Below are 25,560 nucleotides of genomic sequence, written 5' to 3' on the forward strand. Positions count from 1 at the left end.
GACGAAGTCCACCAAGTTTTCAGATGTTAGTGTGAGCGCAACACATGCCTGATTTTTATGGTTATCAACTCTGCAAGGTACCATCCATTGTACACCATGATGAATTAATATGGTAAGAGAGTAATGATGGTCTATGCAATGGTCATACCCGCGAACTGCATTGCTGTAATGTAGACTTTTATTGCTCAGCTGCCGCAAGGGGTACAATTTTAGGGCACATAGACGAGGACACAAGAACGGACATGAAAGACACAGACACGGCACTCTGCAAACGTATTCCTACAGCCCACCTTGCGGCACTAGTGGCCACAAGGAGTTCTCTGCTGCAATCGTGAACTGCAAACCACCGTCAATTCCCAGATAGTGGGAAAAATACAATGCCGTGGGTGCAGAGGACGACGAGAAAAGGCGAGTAAAACTCTCGGTATCGCCAAATAAATTGGGTAATGATTGTGAAATCCACCTAAACCTCTAGCACACAAGCAGGGCTCTAAGTCAAGCATGCTGTATTTCGCAGTGTGCTGTACACAGAAGCTGCAGAAAACCATCAAGCGTAATAAAAGCATACATTGATGTAGTAAACAAGTACACACAGCTTAGGGAGACGAGAAATTTGATGAGCCCTACAGGATATTTCAATGTATGGCTGCATGTCACCTGTATTAGTGAAATTGCGGTGCATTCGTGTACGTCGTACGAATAAGTTTGGTGGCTCTAGCAGCTGTGGTGTACACTTTAGTTGTTTTTTCCCTCACCTGGGGGTCATGCGTCATGACATCATAATAGACCTAAATGTAAGCATGCAGGCCCGTTTCATAAAGACACTGCAAAAGTGCGACCACCAATATAGAATTTCATTTTTGTCGTTATAGCAAAACCTATTGTCTATTGTAATGCGCTAGACACGTATGTAAGCGCTTGTGCATTCTACGGAGTCTGTAATAGTAGACGAAGCTGTAATGATTATTCTTACTATGATAAATATTGTTTTTCCAATATAATGCCTCCCAACGATTTTTTCTGAATGGCCAGTATAAGCCCACAGCCATGGCGCTTTATGTAGATATCCTTTTAAAAGCCAGAGAAAGTACGTCCATTCTACAGTGACCTGTTTCCTCAGTGAACATGAGAAAGAGGAGTGTAATACACCACATCGAAATGGACCTTTATATTTTTCAAGCTGCATAATAACACTAGGGTATAAATGTGTGCTACTTGTGCTTCTGACTTTTAAGTTTCCACACCTTCTAACTATGAAGAAAGCCGGCCGCAGCAACATTTTGGTTATTCTGCTCGCATTTTGCATCTTGTACGCGGTGCAAATTGGCGCTCCGAGATGCGTCTTTGCCGGTAACCAGCCATGGAAAAATGCGGTATATGGGGGTTTACAAAGGCGAAATGCCGTGAGAAGACCGCCTCCTACAACTACCACTAGACGAACAACTACAGGTACGTATTTTCAGAGCATTCATATGAATAGCTAACATCGCTCTGACTACAAGCCTAGACAGTCAAGCTTTGTTTAGAACGAAGAAAATTGCTAATAAGGCTCTCAGGGAGATTAAGAGCCCTTCTTGTTTTGTCACTGCAGCGTGTCGTTCAATAAAATATCTAATGAATAAAAGAGTTCCAGCAAGTAGTTATTCTCAGTTGACGATTTTCTTCCGGGTCTACTTTTGTTTTTCTATATAATCAGTTCTGCTAGGCTATTATGAACGCATAGGGCCTTCGCCGACTTCAGCACCAGTGAGGCGGAAAAGCTTTTCAAAAGAAGGGCAATGCGTTTTGCTTGAAGCATCGGGCTCCTTGCGGACTTCCTTAATTGGGTACAGGTGTTCAGGACTAAGCTCGATACTCACTGCTATTTTCAATTGAGCATGGCTTCACTTTATCGTGCGCAGTAATGTTTCAGGAACCCTCAAAAAGAGTTAGCAAAATTTATCTTCCACGAATAAACAACAACCAAACATATATGCCTCCTTTCCTTCATCGTATTTTAATTGGCGTCATTGGCAGTGGCCGAGGAGCACAGCTAATTATGTTGAGGTGACGTGGAGATTACATTGCAAGAACTGTAACTTTCAAAAGCAAGCAAACGAAACTCCACTTGTTGCAACATTCAGTTGAAACCAAATACTACGCACATGAATAATGGTCGTATCGGTAATGATGGATACTGTTTGCATAGCTTTAGTAATGGGTACCAACAAATCTAAATAAATTCCTGGAAAATTTTTTTTAGTATCAGGAACCCATCTCCTCTTACTCCCCCAAGTGATAGCTGCGTTAAGATATATATCAGGAAAATATAGGCTAGATCTCAAAGGCAACTTCAAAATATGCGGTTCTCGGGGCCGTTAAGCTTCAGATATCTAGAACCAAATGTTGAGCTTACGAAGAACCTAGATTGAAGAAAGGTAAGAATGCAAGGAACTTCATCTCGGTCAGTCACCTTCGAGTAACAAGGTTGGGTATTTTCTCTTTTAATGATGGTTCATGTTGTTCTTTGAGCCCTTGCTTTCTCGGTATAAGAATGTAATTGCAGTACGATTAGGTTATACAACAAATAAATATTCCTTTAATGAGCGTCCAATGTCTTATTTTTACCGACCCCCGTGTGAAAACAGACAGCGCATAAAGCGAACTCAGGTGCCTTCGTAAAAAATGAAACGGGAGCTTTTCTTTACGTTTAAAATAAATCAAATGAGCTCTTAGACCTCTCGCACAACCTTCGTGCACCAACTGTCTATTCGCTCAGCATTGAATGCAGATCACACCTGGCCATATCTTCTTTCAGAACCCCGTGGGGACAAGGCACTTCCATTAGCTTTGCGAACGTTTCGAGTTTTCTGGCTAGGATGACGTGACTCCATTTTTGCAGCTGTCAGCTTTCTTACGCTTTTTGGTTCCCTTACCAATCACCCTACCGCGTCTGCGGTAGGGTGATTGGTCGCCTTAAACACACTCCGCTTCTTGTCATGGGTTAGATTATTGCAATGTTAATTTGAGATCAGATTATTCTCGTTTTTGGATGGCTTTCAGGCGTACAATGTGGCCTACAGAAATTTTTTCTTTTCTCCAACAAGTCGTCGCTTAGATACAATCTGAATCTTGTGAACAGGTTCGGTACTGCAATAATGTAGCGTGTTGCTGGTCTTTGCGGCGCTGTTTAGGCACATGGAAACGCTGAGAAGAAGTGTGCGAAAAATAAATATATTGCGCATTGTTTCTCAGTGCTTCTTCATGTATACGACAGGCCAACCAGCTCTCTGCGTCTTCTTTCCTGTATGTTGGGTATGTCTCAGACAAAAGAACAGAAATGCACCTAAAGTGTCTGTACAACATTCACGCACATGAATTTAAACTTTCAAGAAAATGTGCGTTTTACGTGTCCCCCAGTATAGACGTCATCTAATGTTATTATTTGGCAAGAAATTAAATTCAGGCGTTTTACGTTCCAAAGCCTCACAGACACTCACAGACAATAACGCCGTTAATTGCTAAAAAGAATTGCTTCCAATTTTCATTTTTTTTCTAGAACTATTGTTGAATGAAATAATCTTACTGATGACGTTGTAACCTAATGCCCACTGCCATTATTTGAGTCGCACTTATGTTTATGTAGCGAGTGATTTACTGTGTATGGCTCAGTAACTGCTTGCATTTGCACATCGCGAGTGAACTATGTTATGTATCGCTGTATTTTGTGCTTAGATTTTTTCAATTTCACTTTGTATGCACCCTGCTAAGGTCCTGGAAACAGAACCGCAGTATTAATAAATAAAATAAATAAAAAGCCATGTTCTAGTTAAGAGGCATGTCGTAGTTGGATGTCCGGACCACATGGGGTTCTTTAGCGTGTGTCCAATGCAGGCTACACAGATGTTCTTGTATTTCGCTCCCATTCAAAAGCGGCCGCCTTGGCATGCATTTGATCCCGCGAACTCGTGCTTAGCAGCGCACCGCAAAAGCTACCACGAGGTTTTTTTCTTGCCGAAGGAAGAACAGCAAAAAGCTGCAACTATTGGAGAACTCTGCGTAATGCACCAAAATACAGATTTGTCAATGACGTTGATAATCTGAGCTTTCATATTGCTAGTGCAATAGCCGAACAAAAGCCGAACAAAAGATTTAGCAAAATTTAGCAAAAAGTACTAATTTTGTAGTGCTTTCAGTCACTGCACAGGTCACGTGGAGCCGCTGATGTTTTATTCGTGTAGATTCGTTAGGCCAATGATGACAATTTTTACTTCGCTTAACTCGATGATGTGGCGACACTCCTTGATCATAGGCTGTATATGTTCTCGTGAAGGGTCTTTCTGAGGGATAATGTCCGCAAAAGTTGTAATAATTTTCCTGATGTCTCATTTTGTGCCATCTTCCGCATATGCCCACATTTATACGTTCACCACATCCCGAATTAACTGTTTCGGATTCATAGGCTAAACTTGAAAACTTCTGAACTTGCGTACACGGGCTTTACGAAAGTACAGTTGTCACTGTCTTTCAAACTGTTCTAGCCAGGAGAGAAGAGTGAGACGGCCAGACGCGGAGTTATGTAACCACACGTTTTTAGTGTCAGACGTGTTCTATGTCAAGAAGCAGAAACACCCGCTGCCAGATCGCCCTCCACACGCCATCACGAGAAGGTATTGCGCGCACTCCGCTTTCATTAGAAGGCAGTATCTACAATTTATCCCCAACAGTGCAAGCGAAGTTTGCTGCAACAGGCGGTTTCGCGCACTTCACACTTTGGTATGCATGTGCAAGTATCCTGGCAACGACAAAAAGCGTCTGCAGCACCTTCAAGGATATTGGGACTTTCTGTGTTGGTGCTAGCAGGGGCATACTCAACTAGCTGGGTCCTGTTCTCCCGTATAGCACCAGTATCGGTGTTAACCAAGTGAGACCGAGGCTTAATGTCTTGGACTTGTACTGGCGCTTTGCACTTGAGCTCTTTATAGAAAAGCGCTGGCAGGTCGCGGACTCCATGACGTTCGCTGAAGCCTTTCCTTTGACGGTTCCGGTATTGTTCTCCGAAGTTCCGAAAGATCTCTTGATCCGGCTTTTGGGGTGTCAGTTTGGTAGAACTAACACGAAGATTGGTTCTTAGCCGACGACCCATGAGTACGCATTCTTCAAAGGAGTACACCCTATACGCATTCTTCAAAGGAGTCAACCTGTAAACTAAAAGCGTCCGATAAGTGTCTTTCCGCTTTGCCATGAAAGTCTTGAAGATTTTTACCGCAGCCTCAGCAAGTCTATCACTCTTAGGATAGTGAGCACTAGATGTATTATGCTTGAAACCATAGTCTGGAGGGAAGAGTAAAGACTCAGTCGACGCAAATTGCGGGCCGTTCTCGGAAACCACTTCCTCAGGTATACCATGGCGTGCAAAAAATGACTTGCAGTGGTTGACTACAGCTACAGGGGTGAGTTTATTCAGCCGAACTAGTTCAGGGTATCTTGAATAATAATCAGGAGCTATCAACCACCAATGACTCCTAAAGTGAAACAAGTCCACTGCAATACGTTTGCAGGGTCTTCCTGGAAATTCGCACATTATTAGTCGCATTTTCCTGTTGACCCTTGTGTCGACGCATTACTGACATTTCTTCATCAGGTACGTGACGTCAGCTGCTATAGTGGGCCACCAGGAAATATCTCTGGCTCGAGCAAGTGTCTCTGTTATGCTGAAGTGTCCTTCATGTAAGAATCACAGGACTTCCCTTTGACGAGAAACAGGGGCGACAACTCGAGCAGCATAGACGAGTAATTCTTTCTCCAGAGTGAGCGGGTGTCGATGCTCGTCGAAAGGATCTAGGTCCACTGGGAAATCTTGCGTGGACGGCCATTCTTTCTTGCTCAACCGGCGAAGTTGTGCACAAAGAGGGTCGGTTTGTTGAGATGCCTTTAACCATTGAAAGCAGTGTTCCTGTACGGGAATAGAGATTTACAAACAGCATACAAAACTTCCTCGTTTTCTTCAAGCTCCGTGTCTTCAGTTTTTCTCAGGGGCGCTCTGGAAAGAATGTATGCGGTTAGAAGGTCTTTGCCTGGAACGTATGCAATCTCATACTGGTATTGCATTATACTCATCCTCAGCCTCTGCAGACGCATTCCCGTTTGAAGTAGAAACGCCCAAATGGTGAGGTGAATGTGGTAAGTTCTTTTGTAATCTCCCCAAAGCGGCATTTGCAAAATCCAGAGTTAGCGTCCAATTTTGACAACACTTTGGCCCCGTGAGGAAATCCGAGAGTGTGCTCCACGAATGAAATAGGATGACGTTCTCTCACAGCGTGGCGCTTCAGTTCTGTAAAGTCCACGCAGATTCTCACGTCTCCAGAGCGCTTTGGGACGACTACTATTAGTGCACACCACTTGGTCGGCTCCTCAACAGGTGATATGACACCAATTTTCTACATTCTCTCTAGTTCCAACTTTGTCTTTTTGTATAAAGAAATCCGGATGCGCCTCGGAGAGCTGAGCGCGGAAAGTTTCGCTCCGGCTTGCAGGTGAATCTGGTGTTCCCTGTGCAGCTTGCCGAATCCCTGGAACATCGCTGGAAATTCTTTGGGGTTTACTTTCCCAGCAATGGCGTTTACAAATGTCCACATCCGTTGTTCTTTCATCGTTGGCTTGCCTACCAACTGAGTGCGGACCTCATCTAGAACGTAGACAGCCTGAGTAGTGGTACGTCGTGGTAGATGAGCTGGAGTTGTGCCACTCGTGCGGCTGCAAGAAGTTTTCCATCTGGACCATGTAGCTGAAGAGGAGGAGGCCAAAGAAAAGGTATGTTCTTGAGTGTGGAATATTTGCTTTGGGAGGACGGCTTAGTCGGGGCCAGCGTCAAATTTGAAGTCTAGTGGCAAGCCTTGAACAAAGACTGTTGGCTCCCATCTTCCAGCATCCGACGTCTTGATTGCCCCGAATAATCCTGCTTCTAAAGTTACTTGTTGAGTTTCAACACAATTGAGGTTTGTCTACATGCACACGGATGCGTAATGACCTTTTTTAGCAGTTAATGTGGGCTTCGGAGAGTGCTGGACAGAGAGTGCAAGGGTTAAGCTCTTGACTGCACGAGCCGCATGCTTTCTGTAAGCAGTTTTTACCGGGGGATGAAGATGGCTCTCGATAGGTGCTGTTTTTATCCTTCTTCGAAGGGTGCCCTCTGGTTTGGAGAACGGACGCCACTTTGTTCACAGATGACACTTCCTTGTGAAGCTCGGCTTGTTGCTGATGAACGCTCTCGATCTGGCGGAGGGACTCAAGTGCCTTTGAAGTACGAGGTCTGCGTGAAGCGTTAGCCTGGCGGACAACTGCTTATCTTTTATCCGAACAGGTGGTCGCGTATGAACTCTTCTCGAAGAAAGCCGAACTCGCAATGTTTTGAAAGTGTTAGAAGTGCAGTATCGAAATCTTCGGCCGACTCACCGTCTTGCAGCACTCTGTTGTTGAATCTGGCTCGTTCAAAGATTACGTTGCGTCGCGGGATAAAGTATTTGTCGAACTGCTCTATAACTGCGTCGAATTTCTTTGAGCCCGCTTCCCAGGGAGCAAAGGTGGCGTTAGTTTCCTCGGCTTGCTCGCCCATGATGTAAAGTAACGCGTCTACTTGATGTTCCTCAGGTTAATAAGGGAACCCTGAAGAGGTTGGGAAACGATCAAATCTTGGTTTCAACTTCGCCACTCGATCGACGACGGAAAATTGTCGGCGTCCGGCGGTTTCATTACGAACGACACCGTGGCCTCGAACGTTAGGGGATCGGAATGCTTAAGTTCCGAGACGTGCGCATCGGGATCAGCTCACCGGCGTTTCCTTGCTGTCGGCGCTGTCTGCGTCCTTCGCAAGGAGAATGACTAGGAGCCGATGTCCACTGGTAGCACCTGTTCTTCTGACACCGTGTTGTCAGGAGGGAAGAGCGAGACGGCCAGACGAGGAGTCACATAACCAGACGTTCAATAGTATCTCGGACGTGTTCTATCTAAAGAAGAAGCAAGCACTGCCAGATCGCCGTCCACGCACCATCACGGGGAACTATCGCGCCCCGCTTTCACTTGATGACAGCATCTGCAACACAACTCAGTGTATTGAAATATCAAGAGTAGAAATGAGACCGTTATATCCGGCTTTTTAGACATTACAGGAGCGCATGACAACGTATACCGCAACATCTTGTGGGATATTCTGGAACGAGAAGGCTTAGAAAACCATTGTCTACGGCTTTTGAGAAAGATTTACGTATAAAATTCCGTATGCGTTGAATGCAAGAAGATGAGGAGCGAGGAGAAAGTTAATGTCAACAAGGGACTGAGGCTCTTTATCCCCACTGCTGGTTATGAAGTTTATGATGACGTACATTCACAACCATTTCCACAAAATATTCATACACAGATCAGCCTTTAACATCACAATGTCGATGTGCCAACAGACTACGCCAGGCTGGGAGCAGCCCCCCCAAAAATATAACATCAATGTGTTCAAAATCGCGTTGAGGTGCTAAAAAACGAATACCATGTTAATTGAGGGGCACGTCTATCTTTAAAGTTCTGTGTAATATATTACAAAAGAATATGGCATTAATTGAATAAATGAAAACATGTTCGATCATTTCAGCTTTGTTGCACTGAAAGCATCTGCTTCCCCAAGACAAGACGAATGACTGTGATGAAGCTGTCGGGCCAATGCTTGATACTTGAACACATTTAAAACTAGTGGGCTCTGTGACCCCAAACTTTTTTGAGGCTCGTGGCGAAGCTGGAAATAAAGGAAGAAATGATGTACATGGTGAGGATGGAAAAGGCGCTAGAGGAAATATAGGGTTTAATCTCTAACACAAACTGTTAGGTACCGTAGTAGACCAGCGGCTTCCAGGTTGCTTTTATGTGGACGACATTGTATTGCTAGCTAACAAACAAAATGATAAGCAACGTCTGGCTAATATCTGCGGACAGGAAGGCGATACGTTAGGTCTGAAATTTAGCTTTAATAAATCAGGTCTTATGGCATTCATTGAAAAGAGCAAAGAGACAGTGACAATACAGGGCCAGCAAACACCTCGCGTAAAGAAATGTAGATACCTTGGTATATGGATAAACAAAGGCAATCGATAGACGAAAACACAGGGAAAAATAATAACAGTAAATGAAACACAGAGTGCTATGGAGATACAGTAGGTGCGATGTGCTCCGGGGTATGTGGAAAGGTGTAATGGTTCCAGGGTTTACATTTGGAAATGCGTTTTTTTGCTTGAAATCAGGGGTACAATCAGGACTCGATGTCAAACAAACGTTAGTGGGACACCTCGCACTCGGCACTCATGGGAATACTACAAATCAATCTGCGGGGTGATATAGGCTGGACAAGATTTGAAGCCAGGGAAGCTCAAAGAAAAATCTATTATGAAGACCGACTGAAAAACATGGAAGAAAGTAAGTGGGCTGGGAGAGTGTTCACGTATTCGCACAGCAATATATTTATTCACTATGCAGGAAAAGAACTATGAAGCTTACCTGCAAGTATGGGGCCTGTATAGTGAGCAACACAGCAACAAAGAACGTCGAGCGGCAAATCAGAGGGGCTGAGATAATCTCACGGGTGGCGGCAATGGAAAAGAAGCCACCTATGAGTAACTAATTAGGAGGGAAAAACGAAATAGCATAGAAACAATTTATAACAACTAAAATGGAAGCTAATTACCTCTCTAAGCGATATCAGAATGCCTTAGAACACGTGCTTATAAAGCAAGTTATCAGAAGGAAGAAGAAGCATGTGCTTGCTGCGCTAAAGCTAGGGAAACGATGGTGCATGTTGTATTGGAATGCGAAGATTTCTGCCCAGCGGTCGATTTAGGAAGCACTGAAATCCTTGATAACCTTGGGATTAGCGAGAGCAGGGGTTAAAGTAAACATGACCACAATAGAGATTAGTAACACGTGGTTGGAAGAGTGGTGCAAGTAAAGTAGGGAAACGACAAACAACGGACGGAGTACAAAAACGAGTTTCATAATAGGGGTTTGGAAACTTTAGTTATGGGAATTCATCGTGCTTTTTCTTTTCTTGTTTCTTTCTTTTTTAACACACGTAGGCCTTTAGGCAATGAGATACCAAGAGCTTCGTGGCACAACCCACCATCCTGTTCCAAACGGGACGGTCATAACATCCATGCAAAAAAATAGAATATTCTTGACTTCCCCCGCACATAACGCATCTAGGCTTTCGTTAATTCTAGCGTCTGCATATTCTTGGATGGGGCGGAAGTGCTCTCCTTTTCTCGTGCAGACGTTCTAAAGTTTTAACTTTAGCTGGCTGCTGCTTTTACAAACGTAAAAAATGTCCAACTCGGCACAACGGAGTGAGGGCAGCCGATGAAGCTCTTACAGCGTCAATTTCGTTCAGATTAGTAATAAGATTTCTCCACGTCAGACGTTGTCGTTACTTTATTCACTGCATCGGAAGCTTTATATACAGGACGATTAAGGGGGCCAATGGACAGTGCAAGTAAGGAATCAGTCGCCGAAAGTGTACACGAAAGTGAGCAGCCTAATTTTTTGGATTGAAGTCAATAAAACTAATAAATCCAGCAAACAATTATGCGACGTAAGGCTTACGAGAAAATAGCAATTTTTTTATGAGCGCTGTAAAGAGTTCAGGACCATGCAAATAAAAGTGCAGAAAACGTGGTTTGCTTGCGAGGACAGCCATCATTTGCCATCCTGAAACTGTTATTTAGTCATTGAAATGCTGAGAGTTCTGTTTAATACATTATTTAAAGTGTTGTAAATTGTACATAAGTACATCTAAAAAATAACAAATCATTCGTATCCAATATACTTCTTCCACTGTTTATTTACTAGTGAGTGCTCTCCTAATGTATTACATGGTGTTGCCATATAATTTCCTGCTGAAAACCTAAGCTCTTTTAATTACTAGACATTTTATTGCCGTATATGTTTCTTGTTACCAAAGCACTTCAATAGAAACACTAACTACTAAACCTTATATTAACACAGCTTCACGCAGGTCACCTGGATTGTGGGGATAAGACAAGTCAACTACATAAAATATTCGGCTGCAGAACACTCCAAGTGAGAATGAAGAAGAAAATAAAATATTTCGAATATTTCTGGTATGTATGTTCTGGTAATTTCTCCAGTTATAGCTTGACACAATGTTTATTGCCATAACGTACCGGCTTGAGGCCTGAACGCATGAATTCTACGTTATAGTTATTGCAACATTATGGTATTACTGGTAAATTTCAGAAACTGTAGTTGCTACTGTGTTCATGTTAGCGTGATCACACCGTAAAAAAATGACTCCTAATAATACTGAGGTTTTCTATCGCTTGATAAATTAATGATGCACCTGTGTTTAAACGTTGACATGTACATAAGAAAGGCCAAACGATGTGTATAGAGCTCCGTATATATAGAGCTATAGTTATTTGAGCAGTTCCATTCAGACTGACGTCAAACTGCGTCTATGCCATCGTCTGAACACAAGGTGGCCGCAATTTCAATTAAACCCTGCATTACCCGTGAACATTATTTTTTACAACAATGGAAAAACCCTGTACGTTATCTATATTATATTCAGCGAATTTCCTTCCATTTTATTACTACGTACATTGAAAATTATGTCACTATCGGCAGAGTCTCGGTGTGCGGCATTTTCTTAGATTACTGTACGGCTGTGATAGGCGTGCCGTCTCTAGATATATAGCTTAAGATATGAGAGTGTTCTTGCAGCTCTAATTCTCCGACTAAAAGTCAATATTGAACAGCTGTAATATTGAACACGTGAGAACCGATCAGTGTAGTAGGCTAAACAACGTGTGCGCAAATCTAGAGTGCACAATTTCACCCCTTGAGTAAGGCAATAATATGATTGCTTTTTAATTGTATTGCACAACCGACGAATGCGCCTGCTGATCTCCCTACTGTGTGTTTATGGCTAGCACTGTGTTTGAACTGCGGGAAATGTTCCTTTTAAAATGCTTAGTAGCTTTACTATGGAACTACTGTATCGGTACCATCACTCAACAAAATCTTACCAACAGCCTAATGTAACTGACTCACTTTTAAGGTAAGGCTTCAAAAATGAATTCCTTTACTAGAATTACCAACTGAAATAACTACTCTACATTACACTGCATACATTACAGGTTCTGCTATGTTCACCACTTTGCATATGTTTTTTTGTTGGCAAGCACTACCAGAAATGAAGATAAGGACAGTGCAGAAGACGAGGACAATCGCTGATGTCGCGCGGACTGTCTTCCATCTTTTATGCCCTACATACCAGCGCTCCAGTTGTAAATACCCTTTAAATATATATTAAGCGGTAATCGTAGATCACACCCAAAAACCCCTTACAAGCGTATCAGTTAATACCAAACATTTCCAGACCGCAGAGGAGGTAGCCATTGCACTAACATTGGTCTCCACGAATGCTCAGTACATCATTAGCGATTCTCAAGCAGCCATTAGAAATTATGCAAACGGTAGGATCTCTCCTGAGGCATGGCACATCATCAGAGTCAATGAAGCAAAGTTCTCCAATGCAGAGAAGAACGGCAGGCAATTGATCTGGTTCCCAGCGCATACGACTCCAGACATTCCCGCAGTCAACCCCAACGAGGTAGCACACCGCGAAGCTCGAGGTCTTACTCGCCGAGCTGAGCAAAGAGTGACTTCCATCGGTCAGGAGAACGCGGAGGAGGAAATCTGGAGAGAAAAAGATGTATTAACAAGATTTAGTGATATTACCAAATTCTATCAAAATCGGAGGCGGGTATTACCACCGCCTCACACTAAACTTAAAAGAGCTGAGTCCGTTACTTGGAGGCGACTACAAACAGAAACTTATACGAGTCCCGTGCAAATAAAAACTTTCTACCCCGATATATACGAGAGCGATATGTGCAAGCTATGCAAGTCTGTTAGAGCCACCCTTCAACACATGTTGTGGGGATGTGAAATATACCAAAATAAAGTGGTAGTCTCCCCAGAAAATCTACGGGCGCGGTGGTCGGCCGTGCTGCTCAGCTCAGAACTCCAAGACCAACTTTGGGCCGTCCAGCGAGCCAAGGAAGCCGCACGGGAGCAGCAGCTCCCAGTGGCCATCTAGGCGGCCCCAGGACCGGGCCTCCCAATCACCGGATTCCAAATAAAGTTATCACACACACACGCCTCTCTTCTCCCACTAACATTTGGCTGGAGGTTGCGGGCACTCTCAGGCGCACGATGGGCTTATGTAGCGGGCGCTTCATGACTCCATCGGTAATATGTGCTCCAGGCGAGAATGGTTCGGACACGTCACCAACCATACCCACTGTCCTACCGGCACAACCGCGCTACCCTTCCGCCTTTTCCGGAAAGGAAAACACCAACGTAATAAACTGGCTTCCACTATATGCACAGGTTGGTGCACGCAATCTCTGGGACCACGCCCTCATGCTTGCTAACCTGATTTTTGACTTCACGGGAACGACACGCGTCTGGTTTGAAACCCACAAGGAGGAACACACTTGTGAAAAAAAAGCTTACTGATTTGTTATGCAAGCCTCTTGGCCACCGGTGTGGCGCGCAAAAAAAAAAAAGAAAAAGAAAGACCCTGTGTGCCGAGTTCAGACTTGCACTGAGTCCTATGTGACATATACTGAGGACGTGCTTGCGCTTTGTCGGATGGTTGACGGCAGCGGAAAAGGTTGCGCATGTCCTCAAAGGTATCACGGTCGACGCGTTTACGCTCCTGGTCTTCAAGAATTCTTCGACAGTGCAAATCATTATTGCTGAATGCTGCCGCTTCGAAAAAACCAAAGGCCATAGCATCGACCATCACTTTTCTCGACTTGCTAGCACGGCTGCCATATCTACCTACGAGGGCCTCCGTCTGCTACCCATGCAGCCTGCCTCAGACAGTATAGCGTGCATCTTCGGACGAGAGATTAAAGCTGCCTCTCCGGTTGCTTCCAAGCTTGGCGCTGCAGGTGATTCCTACACAAAAATATCCCTCGTACAGACTATTGTACAGTAATAATTGGGCATGTCGGGCTCCAGTCACTCTGCCCTGTCAACAGACCCAGCTGCCACTTACCCCGCATCCCTGGTCTACAACAATGTTCGTACGCTCGTCCTCGTTATCTAATCCCGGAGGAATGGCACAGTTCTAATGCAGGCTTCTGTGCTTCTGCTGTGGTCATGTTGGACATATTTCTCACCATTGCCGCAGTTCTTGGAACTCGGTGTCTTTGTCGAGCTATCAAAATACCCAGCGCCTACCTTGTAGTCCTCACCCACCAATACACATAGATGACACCGTTCCAACATCTCGGCCCGCACGACCCATTTCCCGCTCGTCTCCGCCTCGTCGCTATCTGCCTCCTCCTTGTTTTCGTCGCTGCTCGGAAGACTGACGGGCGCAGCTCCGACAGGTGAGCCTGCCATGATCACCCGACCCTAAATTCCTCTGATTACACAGCCTCGGCATCCCAACCCCGTCAACGTGGACGTCAATGGTATACCTGGAACAGCACTGATTCACACAAGAACACACATATCGGTTATGAACTCTGGGTAATACCACGCATACGCATCATACGTTCCTCGCACAGCCACACAACTTTCCTAATGCGAGTCACCTCGAGGTTTTTAGAACGTATGACTATGTTCGGAATCGCGTCTTTTGACCCGATGTTTACCGCTCCGCAGAACAGCGACGTGATTGTGTTCATCGTGTTGTCGCAGTGCTAGAGTCGCGGCCAATAGCTCGCGGCTGTTTTTATACGTACTTTCTTGCTTGTTACCTCTTATATTTTTGATTTCCGAGTGTTTATCTTGCCTTGGTGCTTTTTCTTTATCGTTAATATACTAAGTTGTGTGTAACTTTATTTTTTTCTCAATGTGCACACCCAAAGACGGTTTCTTTTTTTTTCGGTGGAGTGACTGTTTTTGATGTGTGTATATGTTTGCGTTAATTGGAGCACGCGCCGCCGCCAAAGAAGAAAACAATCGCGCCTTCGCAGCCACACTAGCTCTTGGGTGAATGAGAAAAAGTGGCCTTCATAGATTTCTGCGACAACCGCCTCAGGAATTTTCGCTGTAGGAAGCTAAACGGCCGCATGTACGACGATATCGCCGCGGCCGTGCGACAGGCGAGCTGTGAAAGAACAGTTACAAGTGAAACACAGAATTAAACATTTTGCGCAGACTATTGCTACGCAGCCTTCATAAGTTTGTCCGATGAGCTTACGATTAACCCTTTCAGTCTCACCAGGGCTTAGCCGTAGGAGACGGAATCAGAGGGGTTGTTTATCAAGAAAATAAACTACCTGGTGGATCTGTGTAGAATTTTATTTGTAGTGGCAATTTGGCTCCGCGTTGTTTAATTGGATAAATAGTTGCGCTGCCTCATAACCGTTTTAATGAGCTTTAACATAGTTGCCCCTATTTCTTGTTGCGTGATTCAGTTGGTCGGTGTCTGAACACAAGTCAATTATTATGTAAATGCCGGGTCTAAGGTGAAAAATTTTCAGGCAGCACACTGTGCAAAAAGTACCGCCGCGTGACGAGGATTTTATAAACAATTTGTTGAGGTTCGAATGAAATTTAATAATACTGCCTCGTGTTGCTGTTTCACTTCTCCCTTCATTAGGCGAATGTTATAAGTATCTTCTATAAGTGCACGCGGACGGGCCTTCATAGTTTATGAAACCTTCTCGTTTATAAACTTTCAGATTTTGTCTGAAGAATCAAAAGACTGGAGCTGGGGCCATAATCTTGATTCATTTATGGCGCATGCGCTGTTATTATTTATTTTTTTGGTATGCTCTCGCCAAATGAACCTTCAAGGACTCAAGAGAGCCAAGTGACTGTTCAGGAAGTATAATATTTTTGAAACGGATTCAGTGAGCGCAGAAGAACCTCCTGTGAATCCATTCGCTTGCAGGATAACACAACTGAAGTTGCACAACTCCCTACATTATATGCTATTTTGTAGCATCAAAGTGCAACGTTGTCTAAATCGGGCTCATACTGCTTGTTGCAGGTACTAGATTGCCGTGCATGTACAGTCCCCAGAGCAGCATAGGGGCGTGGAAAGAAAATTGCTATTTGCTGGTACCCAATCTGTGCGACGACGTAATACAGAGACGAGGTGTATTCTTTGCTACCATTCCCTGCTCAACAATAGCACTTACAATAGAGCATGCATTGACTTGCGTATAACCGAATCACAGTGTTGAGACACATGATGGAATGTCATCTTCCGCAATATTCTGATATTATGAAAGAAGCAAGGAACATTCTTCGATCATTATGCAAATCATCATTGGGATGAGAAATATAAACGCTATGGCAGCTGTCAAAAATAAGAACGGTCTGATGACTCTATGCACCTACAGTGTCAATCGTCCTCTTCTGCATATCAAGATCGCGCAGCACATCAATGCCTCTGATTTCTCGTCCTACCGACCTGTTTGGAATACACCTGGATTATCTTCTTGCGCGGTCTAGTTGTGGAAGCTCATCTTCCGATTTCGTTTGGCAGCAGCGGTTGCTGCTAACTGAACGCTTATACGCAATTTTTTTTTGCACCCGCAGGCCAGTTCTTTGTTCATTACCTAACAGAAATAGCTTCTTTCTTCTTCCTGCTGCTTAAAGCGCTTCCACTTCTTATTGCTCACGATGCCTACTCATGCAGGGTTGGCCAAGAGATTAGAAAAAGTGGAGCCTTTTTCTGAAATAAACTTGCTTGAGGCAGCTGAAAGGCTGCTTGAAATATTCCAGCCGAAGCTTCGTGCTTCAGAACCGGATGTCATTACTTTAAAAGCTGATCGAGAGCCTTATCTTAGTTTCGCCCTGCTGAATTTTGTGACCTGGGCATTGAAAGTAGGAAATTACAATCTTGTTACTACCAACAAGGAAAACCTGGAAGAAAAAATCACAAACAATTACAATACTCCTTAATGCGAAATCTGAGCGCAGCTCTTTGCGTGTTTTCATTTCGGGATACATTTATTAGTGCGGATAATGTCTCATGCGGCACGAAGCGAAGTGCGACGCGACTGCCTCGCTAACCGAGAGCCGCGAGAGGCAGCGCGCCAGTGATGTGTGGGTGCGATTCAGAGCAGCTGCTGCAGGCAGATCTCCGCTCATGCAGCGCTTTGTTTTTACACTCTCGCTGCATGCCTTATCGATGGCGTCATCGGTAAACATACGAGGTGCGCCACTCTGGCGCTAACTTGGATTTATTGTCGCCGTAGAAAGCCGCATACGCCGCAGTGGTAAAGCACCAGCAGCGCGCCACTGGCGTTAAAACGCAGCTGCGGCAGAGCCACCACACCACCTGGCGGCTAGCCGCTGCGGCAGTCACGTGACAGCATGGCAATCTCGACCCCTCTCTTTAAGCGCGAAATTCGAAGTGTCTTTTCCTTCGTCTGCTGAAAGGTCGGCGTGGTGTTTACGTTCTTCATCCTTCGTTTTTAAGGCAAGTCATGTCTTAAGGAGACGACCATGTCGTTGCCACCGATCATAATCATGTTGTTGGTGTGCCTTGCCAAGTTGTGGCGTCGCCGCGTTCCAAAGGGGAATGAGCTGAAGTACTGAGTGTCGCTTCCATTTTATCATGTTTTAGTGCCCTTCTTGCCGTGCAGAATTAGATATGGCGCACTGTCTCCAATAACCTTTCCCTCTGGATGTCTCGGTTTAAACTGAGCGCGAATGATACCAAACCAAGCAAACCAAACAAGCGCGAGCGAGGGCTGGCCCGAGCCGAAGATAGTACGAAACGAGCGGTCCGGTTGAGACCTGATACGAGCACGTATCGAGCGGCTGGGCGGGTCCGCATGACACCAGTTTTCCGCGCGCACGTCACCGAACTGGAAGCTCTCGTTGGTCTCCGCGGTTCGCGGTTCGCGTCTTTCATCTCAGGCTCCGTGTTCCCTCTTTCATCATTTGCTGCTGTGCTCAATCCCTCAATTACGCCGAAGCCGATGCCGACGCTTGCGGCAGGAATGTGACCTAATAGCTGCGCTCTAAAATTCCCGATACAGCTTTCAGTAGCTCAATATGGGCTACATAAGTGCGTTTTATTGAGCTTGAAAGAATTCTGCGAATACACGCAAAATTCCCGTGCACCTGGCGCTCGAGGCACTTTGCTTGTATTCACGGGCTTCTTTCACACTCGCAAAATCACTTTTAACGTAGCCCGCGGTGAGCAACAGAAAGCGTTTCGAAAATAGTTCACGTTGGTTTCCAGTTTCCATTTTGCCCTTTTTCATGTAATTGTAATATTTGAGAAGTGTTAGTGAATTGATCATAAATAGGTATTTAGGTGTAATGAAAAAATAATCTGAGGATCTGCAAGCGACGGCAAAAAACATTAGCTTGGTTTCATCCAGCTACATGGTATTTGCATATGTCTTAGTCTTCGTGCATGATAGTTGGGGCACCGTGTAACACACACACATACACACACACACACACACACACACACACATATATATATATATATATATATATATATATATATATATATATATATATATATATATATATATATATATATAGACATATATATGTTATGGCACTATTCTACCTTCATCGTGTCAAGCAGCCATATAGATACATATATATATATATATATATATATATATATATATATATATATATATATATATATATATATATATATATATATATATATAAATATATATATAGATTTACTTCTGATCGGTTCAGGAACAAGGATTTCAAATGGAAACAAACAATTTTGTCTCTTCGTACGACAATGCATCTTCTCATATTTATCAGTTATCAGTCTTCTCAAGAGCACTCAAGAATCCACTTATTGCTGTAAACAAAAACTGCAATTGTGTATATATAGGGCTATCAATTATTGGGTCCCTTCTTTATAGCACGCACTTTGTTTTTAAGCCCTGTGCCAGCGTACGATTGGTCACAGAAACTTACATAAGTGTTCTACGTGAGCAAGTTATCATTTGATAAATCTGCTACTTTATCAGTATCAACGGCTTGAAAACTCGGTAGGTGTTACTTGGTATAGTATGGTATAATTTTATTCCGATCTACCTAAACGCGCGTAAGCGCATTCAAGAGTATAACTTATGGCTCTCATCACGTAACACTGAAATAGGAAAAAAAACTGCAAACAGTTTATATAGGCATGCGACTAACTCTCTCTCTACTCGCTACACGAAAACGGCGGCACTTCCATCATCCACTGCAAGAGATGTATCTTCCTTTTTGTTGCATAACATCATACTCCGTCACGGCCCTCCACGGTTTGTCATAGTGACCGTGGACGGCAATTCACCGCCGACGTCGTTGAAGAACTTTTCCGGCTTTGTGGTTCTGCAAATCGTCATTCCACTCCTTGCTACCCGCAAACCAATGGCCTCATGGAGCGGACGAATCGAACCATTACCAAAATGCTATCAATGTATGTCGCTGCTGACCACAAAAATTAGGACGTCGCTTTACCTTTTGTAACATAGGCGTACAATAGTGCCAAGCATGACGTTACTGTACATGCAGTGTTCTGTTTTCTCTACGCACATGCTCAACAGAGCTTTCTGGACGCTATTCTACCTTCATCGTGTCAAGAAGATCCTTCAAGTGCCCAAACACGGTGTCGTGCTGAAGAAGCACGTCGACTGGCGCATCTTAGGACGTTGTCCTCACAAGGCAACAAGCTTCGCTACGATGCGCGGACTATCCCCGTCAGCTTTACTCCCGGTGACAGTGTTTGGTTGTGGATACCTGTTCACATAAAGGGATTGAACCGCAAGTTTCTCGCCACTTATAGTGGACCACTCCTTATACTCACTCGCTTGAATGAGGTGAACAATATCGTCGCCAAAGTGACGGCAAGTAATCAGCGTTCACGTGCGACGCAAGTTGTTCACGTGGCCAGACGCAAGCAGTACCATCACAGGTTCCTTTAACTCGCTCAGCGAGCTTAGTCTGCACTCAGGAAAATGTAGCACCACTGCGCGACTGAAGCAGAGAAATAGGAAGTAGGGTGTGCATGCTTTGTCTCGGAGTAACGTCTTCTTTTAAACTCCAATGTTCAAATTGTTAACTCCCTTATTATTATCTTTTGCACCTGACTTAACCACCCGATTCATGGCCAATCCCCAACTGTGGGTATGTGCCACGGCCACACAGGACAACAACAAGAACAACTCTGCGCCGGCTGAGCCTTGCGTGTGGCTTCCTCCTGCACCTCGTTTCACCCTGTCAATAAACATATTTCGTAATCATGTATGTATGTATGTATGTATGTATGTATGTATGTATGTATGTATGTATGTATGTATGTATGTATGTATGTATGTATGTATGTATGTATGTATGTATGTATGTATGTATGTATGTATGTATGTGGAATAATGTTTTTACTGCCGGCATACTTTCTTATTTATTGAATATCATTGCTTGTTGGCTATAGGCGTGAATCTCGGCAACAAGCGTTTTTATGCACGCATAAGGACGCTAGGAAGCAAAATATGATAGCAACTGGAAAGGTTTGCAAGAAATTATGGATTTGTCGTTCTAACTGGCAGTATGCCAATATTAGGAATACACATGACAACCGACAATGGCTATAAGAACAGCGTTTCCACGGAACATTACCTAGTGGCGCCGCCAACGTCGGGTCATTAAGTGCCCCCGCATGGAATGAACACACTGGCCCAATGCAGTCTCACAGCAGTGTTCCCTAGGGGGCCAATACTTTTTCTGCCAGGTTTCGCCAAGGTTAGGCAATAGTTGACCCAATTGCGGAGTTCTTATGTTCTACATCAATGTACGCGCACGGGTGTACCTTATTAAAGTAAACACGCCAGCGCTGGACTGCTTTCTGCGGAGTCTGGTTAGATCGCCAGCAAATCGCAGCAAGACTACTAACGTCCACTTGTGACGTCATCTATTGACGTATATTGACAAGGCACACAGGACACGCGCTAGCACGTTCCGTTTCAGGAAGGATCACTGAGCGCATACAAAGCAATTGCACTTGTACGTTATCGCGCCGCTCCGCCACGCCATACATGGGTGGATGGTACGTCATCCTTCGCCGGTGTGCTGTGCCACTGAAGCTTAAACTTTGACTTGTAGATCTGTTATGAAAGCGGTTCCACTGTCAAACATCACTGCTCCTAGAGCGGAACGCCTGAAGATTATTAACGCGACAGCATCAAAGGCCCCTTGCAGCAGAGAATCCGGCTCGGCGTCCCGCGTCTAGCATCATTTCGGCACAAATAATTTGGATCCTTGCAGACCCAACCACGCCTACCCACCCACGCAGGCCCTTCGTCCAGCGCAAAAAAGTTACTAAACTAATTTATAAAAGTAAAATATGCGAGAAAAGAAGTGAAATACGACTTATACAAAACCTACAGACATGACAGCATCAGATTCTAATTTGAATATACGAGAAAAGATTCTGTCACCGCAATCTCGCGCACAAACCCCTTTTCCAACGTTTCTACCATATATAGACCGGACACAGCGTTCGAGATTTGTGTGTGCCGCAAGCGCAAATCTCGGAGGCCACAAAGCGGAAAGCCCAGTTCGTTGCCCCACCTCCAAATGGCGTTCGCCTCCGCCGCAATTGGGAAGCTCTTGGGTTTTGCGGGAACAGTGGTAAAGCAATTATGTCCGCTATAGGCATTAGTAAGAGGCGATTGGAGGATTGGTGAACAAAAAGTAGGGAAACGACAAATGACGAAGCCGTAGAAAAGCACAGTTCGCAATAGGGGTTCAGAAAATTTGGGCTTGGTAGTTCGTAGTGTCCTTTTTCTTTCTTTTTTCATTGTTTAACCTAGGTAGGACACTAGGCAGTATAATAGCAAGAGCTTGGTGGCGCAACCCACCGCTCTGTTCCAAACGCTCATAACATCCATCCATCCATTCATAAGCAGTGTATTGCTCATTGGCCGACACAGTGCCTTGAATAATGAAGAGTAGTAAGCACACCGTTGTATGTGGCCTTTCTAGACATTGCAGGAGCGTATGACAACGTAGACTGCAACATCTTGTGGGATATTCTGGAACTGGAAGGCTTAGGTGGCGATTGTACACAGCTTTTGAAAGAGGTTTACCTAGAGAATACCATTTGCGTTGAATGGGAAGGGATGGGGAGCGAGGAGAAAGTTGACATCAACAAGGAACTGAGGCAAGGGTGCCCTTTATCCCACTGCTGTTTATGATATAGATGGTGAGGATGGAAAGGGCGCTAGAAGGAAGTAATATGGGGTTTAATATCTCATACAGACAGGCGGGTACAGTAGTAGAGCAGCAGCTTCCAGGTTTACTTTATGCGGACAACATTGTGTTACTAGCTAACGTGCAAAGTGATTTGCAACGTCCACCTAATATCTGTGGAAAGGAAGGCAAGAATTCAGGTTTGAAATTTAGTGTTCGAAAATCAGGTGTTATGGGACTCATTTAAAATAATAACAAGACAGGGGAAATACAGGGCCACGAGATGGCTCGGGTAGGAGAACATAAATACATTGGTATATGGGTAAAGGAAGGCAACAAATATATAGTAACAAGGAAAAAAAAAACTAAAACAGTTAAGAGGAAGAGAAATGCAGCCATACTAATGCACAGACCTCTATGGGGATACCATAAGCACGAAGTGCTCCGAGATATGTGGAAAGGTGTAATGGTTCCCGGACTTACTTTTGGAAATGCGGTTGTTTGCTGGAAATCAGGGACCGCGAGAAGACGGCCTTCATCACGTCGGATAGCTTATATCAGTTCGAAGGCATGCCCTTTGGCCTGTTAAATTGTCCTTCGAAATTTGAACGTGCGATGGACTCTCTTCTGCGGGGCTACAAATGGACCACTTGTCTTTGTTACCTTAACGGCATTATGGTTCTTTCTCCCACGTTCGGGAGCCACCTTACCGCTTCGTGAGCCTGTGTTCTTACTTTCACTGTTTCGTTAAAAACTTCGCCGACGTTGCTCGACCTTTGACAGATCTAAAGGAGAACACGCCATTCTCATGGGGCCGCAGCAGGCTAATGCCTTCGCCGCTCTCATCGACTTTCTTACCACCGCTCCCATACTTGCCTACTTTGATCCGTCTGCACCGACCGAAGTCCACATTGACGAAAGTGGCTGTGGCATCGGCGCTGTTCACGTCCAACACCAGAATGGTACCGAGTGCCTGATAGCTTACGCCAGCCGCCCGCTGTCACCTGCCGAGAAAAATTACTCCATCACCGAGTGGGAGTACGTGGCTTTACTTTGGGCTGTCAAGGCGATCCTCCATTCTGTGCCACTAGTTGCTACTAAGTACGCTCGTGAAGTCATCGATCGCGCTCGCATGGTACGTCAAGTCGCCCAATCTCGTTTATTAGCCTTATAAAGCCCCACTCCATATTAACGACGTAAATTACGAGATTTCGCCGCTACACGTTGCTGCATCCTCAAGTCAGAGGCCTGCCGACGTCGCGCACGTTTCGCGGCTGAAGCTTCGCTCGCAATGCTTCGCCTGCCATGCGCCGAGACGGCGCTTCGCCACCCGGGGGTCCTGTTACAGAATGATGAGAGAAGAGAGATGAAGAAGATCGGAGACGCTGGCTGCTGCGTGTTGTTGCTGGTCAGCCATCCTAGCCATAGAGTTTCTGACTATAGCACCTAGAGGGAAATCTGGCGCCACCGTCTGTGGCAGTTTCCTAAGGGGGCACCGCGCCGTCATGGGAATGACGGTGTATGTGTCTGCGAGGCCGGTGTTGGCTGGTGTTGTAAGAGGCTTCGTCTGAAACGTGGATTTGGCTACACAGATAACGCGCTCTCAAATTAAAATCTTCATAATATGTTTCCATTCACGCATATTAATTACATCTTTACTCACCTACAATGCATTACCAAGCGAAGAAAAGCAAGCACAGACGACAAACTGTTTCAAATCGAGCGCAAACCTTGTCGTCTGTCCTCCAACTTTAGCGGCCTGTTGATACATTTTACGTAACATATAATCGTACACGCAATAACAAGTTCTCATAGTTAAACAAGACACGATTTTGCGTAATAATAAAACCAAAACACGTGCTGTTTTAGTAGAAAATGAATCATTGTAACAGACGGCACCTTGCTTGCCAAGCGCGTCTTCAAGGTGTCCTGTCTCTCCGAGAACTCAAAAAAGTTACAACACACAAAAGTTTACTTTTTGAGCTCCCGTGTTCTTATACAACGATTTGTCCCACCGAATTCATGGCCAACCCCGCAGTGTGGGTATGTGCCACAGTCACTCAGGACAACCACAAGCCTGCGCGGACAGTGCCCCAGGCCCAGAAGTGAAGTTGTCTGGTGTCAGGCCCGTGCTTCGTGCCTTCTGCTGGACTAGGGCGGACTTGTAGAGGCGGGGTCATCGTGTTGTCCTGATCGCCTGCACGAAGGTTCCGCTCCACGTGGGAGAAACTAAGTCCATGCACCTGGAGCAGAGATTAAGCCATTCGACTTGTCCGGAATCGAGATTTTCCCCGTGCCAAGGCCACCTGCCCATGTTGCCAACGTTGCAACAGGAATTACTCCTGCATCACTGGATCCAGGTTGTTCTCCTGAGAGTGACCAGGATTTTTCTTCAGCAGTGCCTGTCTCCAGCAACAATTCCACGCTTCGAGCTCTGTCTCCGTCGCCACCTCTAGTTAATCTTGCAGGTCCACGGCAGACCATGAAACTGTAGGCCCCTTCTGACTTTGATACTTCCTTTAGATGCGTAATTCTTTTTTTGATGTTTAATTAGTTTGTAGAAGTTCTTTTTCTCTTTCGGATGGATTTCTTTCATAAATGGCTTCCGGTGTGGTAACAAATGACTTCGTCACTTCATGCGGGGAGGTATGCCTCATCAACGATTTTATAATTGAAAGAACCTCATGATAGTGCCCCGAACACTAAGAACCAGAGCTGTAAGGATTTGCAGAGCGTAGGCAGATTTACAGCGGCATTTCTTCGCAGTGTTGATCCTTTAAATTCACAGATAACCAACCTCTGAGTTCACAATCTACGTCGGAGCAAAATATTAGCGAATATAATAGCGTTCTTGGAGAAAACGCTGTTGATCTCTAAAATAACCACTGTACAGGTAATCTGTACACGTGAAAATAATAATCATATAAACATTGCAGATGTAGAAGTAATCTACCCTGACTAAATGAGGGCCCCTCTGCGTATTTCATGGACACCACTTTTCACAGGGTCCTTCTCCGTGCACTGTGTTAATGTTCTTGTGTAGCAACCGAGAAGACACGCGCTTACGATGTTTCCTTTGCACCTTGTACATGACCACGGGAACTAGGTGGATGAACCCAGTGCGTTCTCGTCTTTAGCATCCAATTTAGAAAATTTTGACTGCTGCATGCAACTATGCATTTTTTGCAACCTTCGAGGAATATAGAACGAGAAAAAGGTTTCGTTCAAAAGGTTGTAGCGAAAAATTTCGTTGGTCAGATCCCACTAAATTTCTCAGTTTTCTTTTTATTGCACAATCTGCTTTCCAGAAGGTGGCCCGGAGACTTG

At 44.7% G+C, this 25,560-nt stretch overlaps 1 long non-coding RNA gene across 5 annotated transcripts; it reads left to right on the forward strand.

Moving 5' to 3' along the window:
• The first annotated feature begins 1,001 nt into the window (after positions 1-1,001).
• On the forward strand, positions 1,002-25,560 carry LOC142589805 (uncharacterized). 5 transcript variants are annotated; one of them, XR_012829964.1, is made up of 3 exons: positions 1,002-1,449; positions 11,014-11,129; positions 25,542-25,560. It is a non-coding gene; the product is annotated as an uncharacterized LOC142589805 (long non-coding RNA). The 5 variants fall into 5 exon arrangements; XR_012829963.1 differs by lacking the exon at positions 25,542-25,560 and adding an exon at positions 16,052-16,070; XR_012829962.1 differs by lacking the exon at positions 25,542-25,560 and adding an exon at positions 12,168-12,186.

This window comes from Dermacentor variabilis, chromosome 8 (genome assembly GCF_050947875.1).
Source record: "Dermacentor variabilis isolate Ectoservices chromosome 8, ASM5094787v1, whole genome shotgun sequence".
NCBI lineage: Eukaryota > Metazoa > Arthropoda > Arachnida > Ixodida > Ixodidae > Dermacentor > Dermacentor variabilis.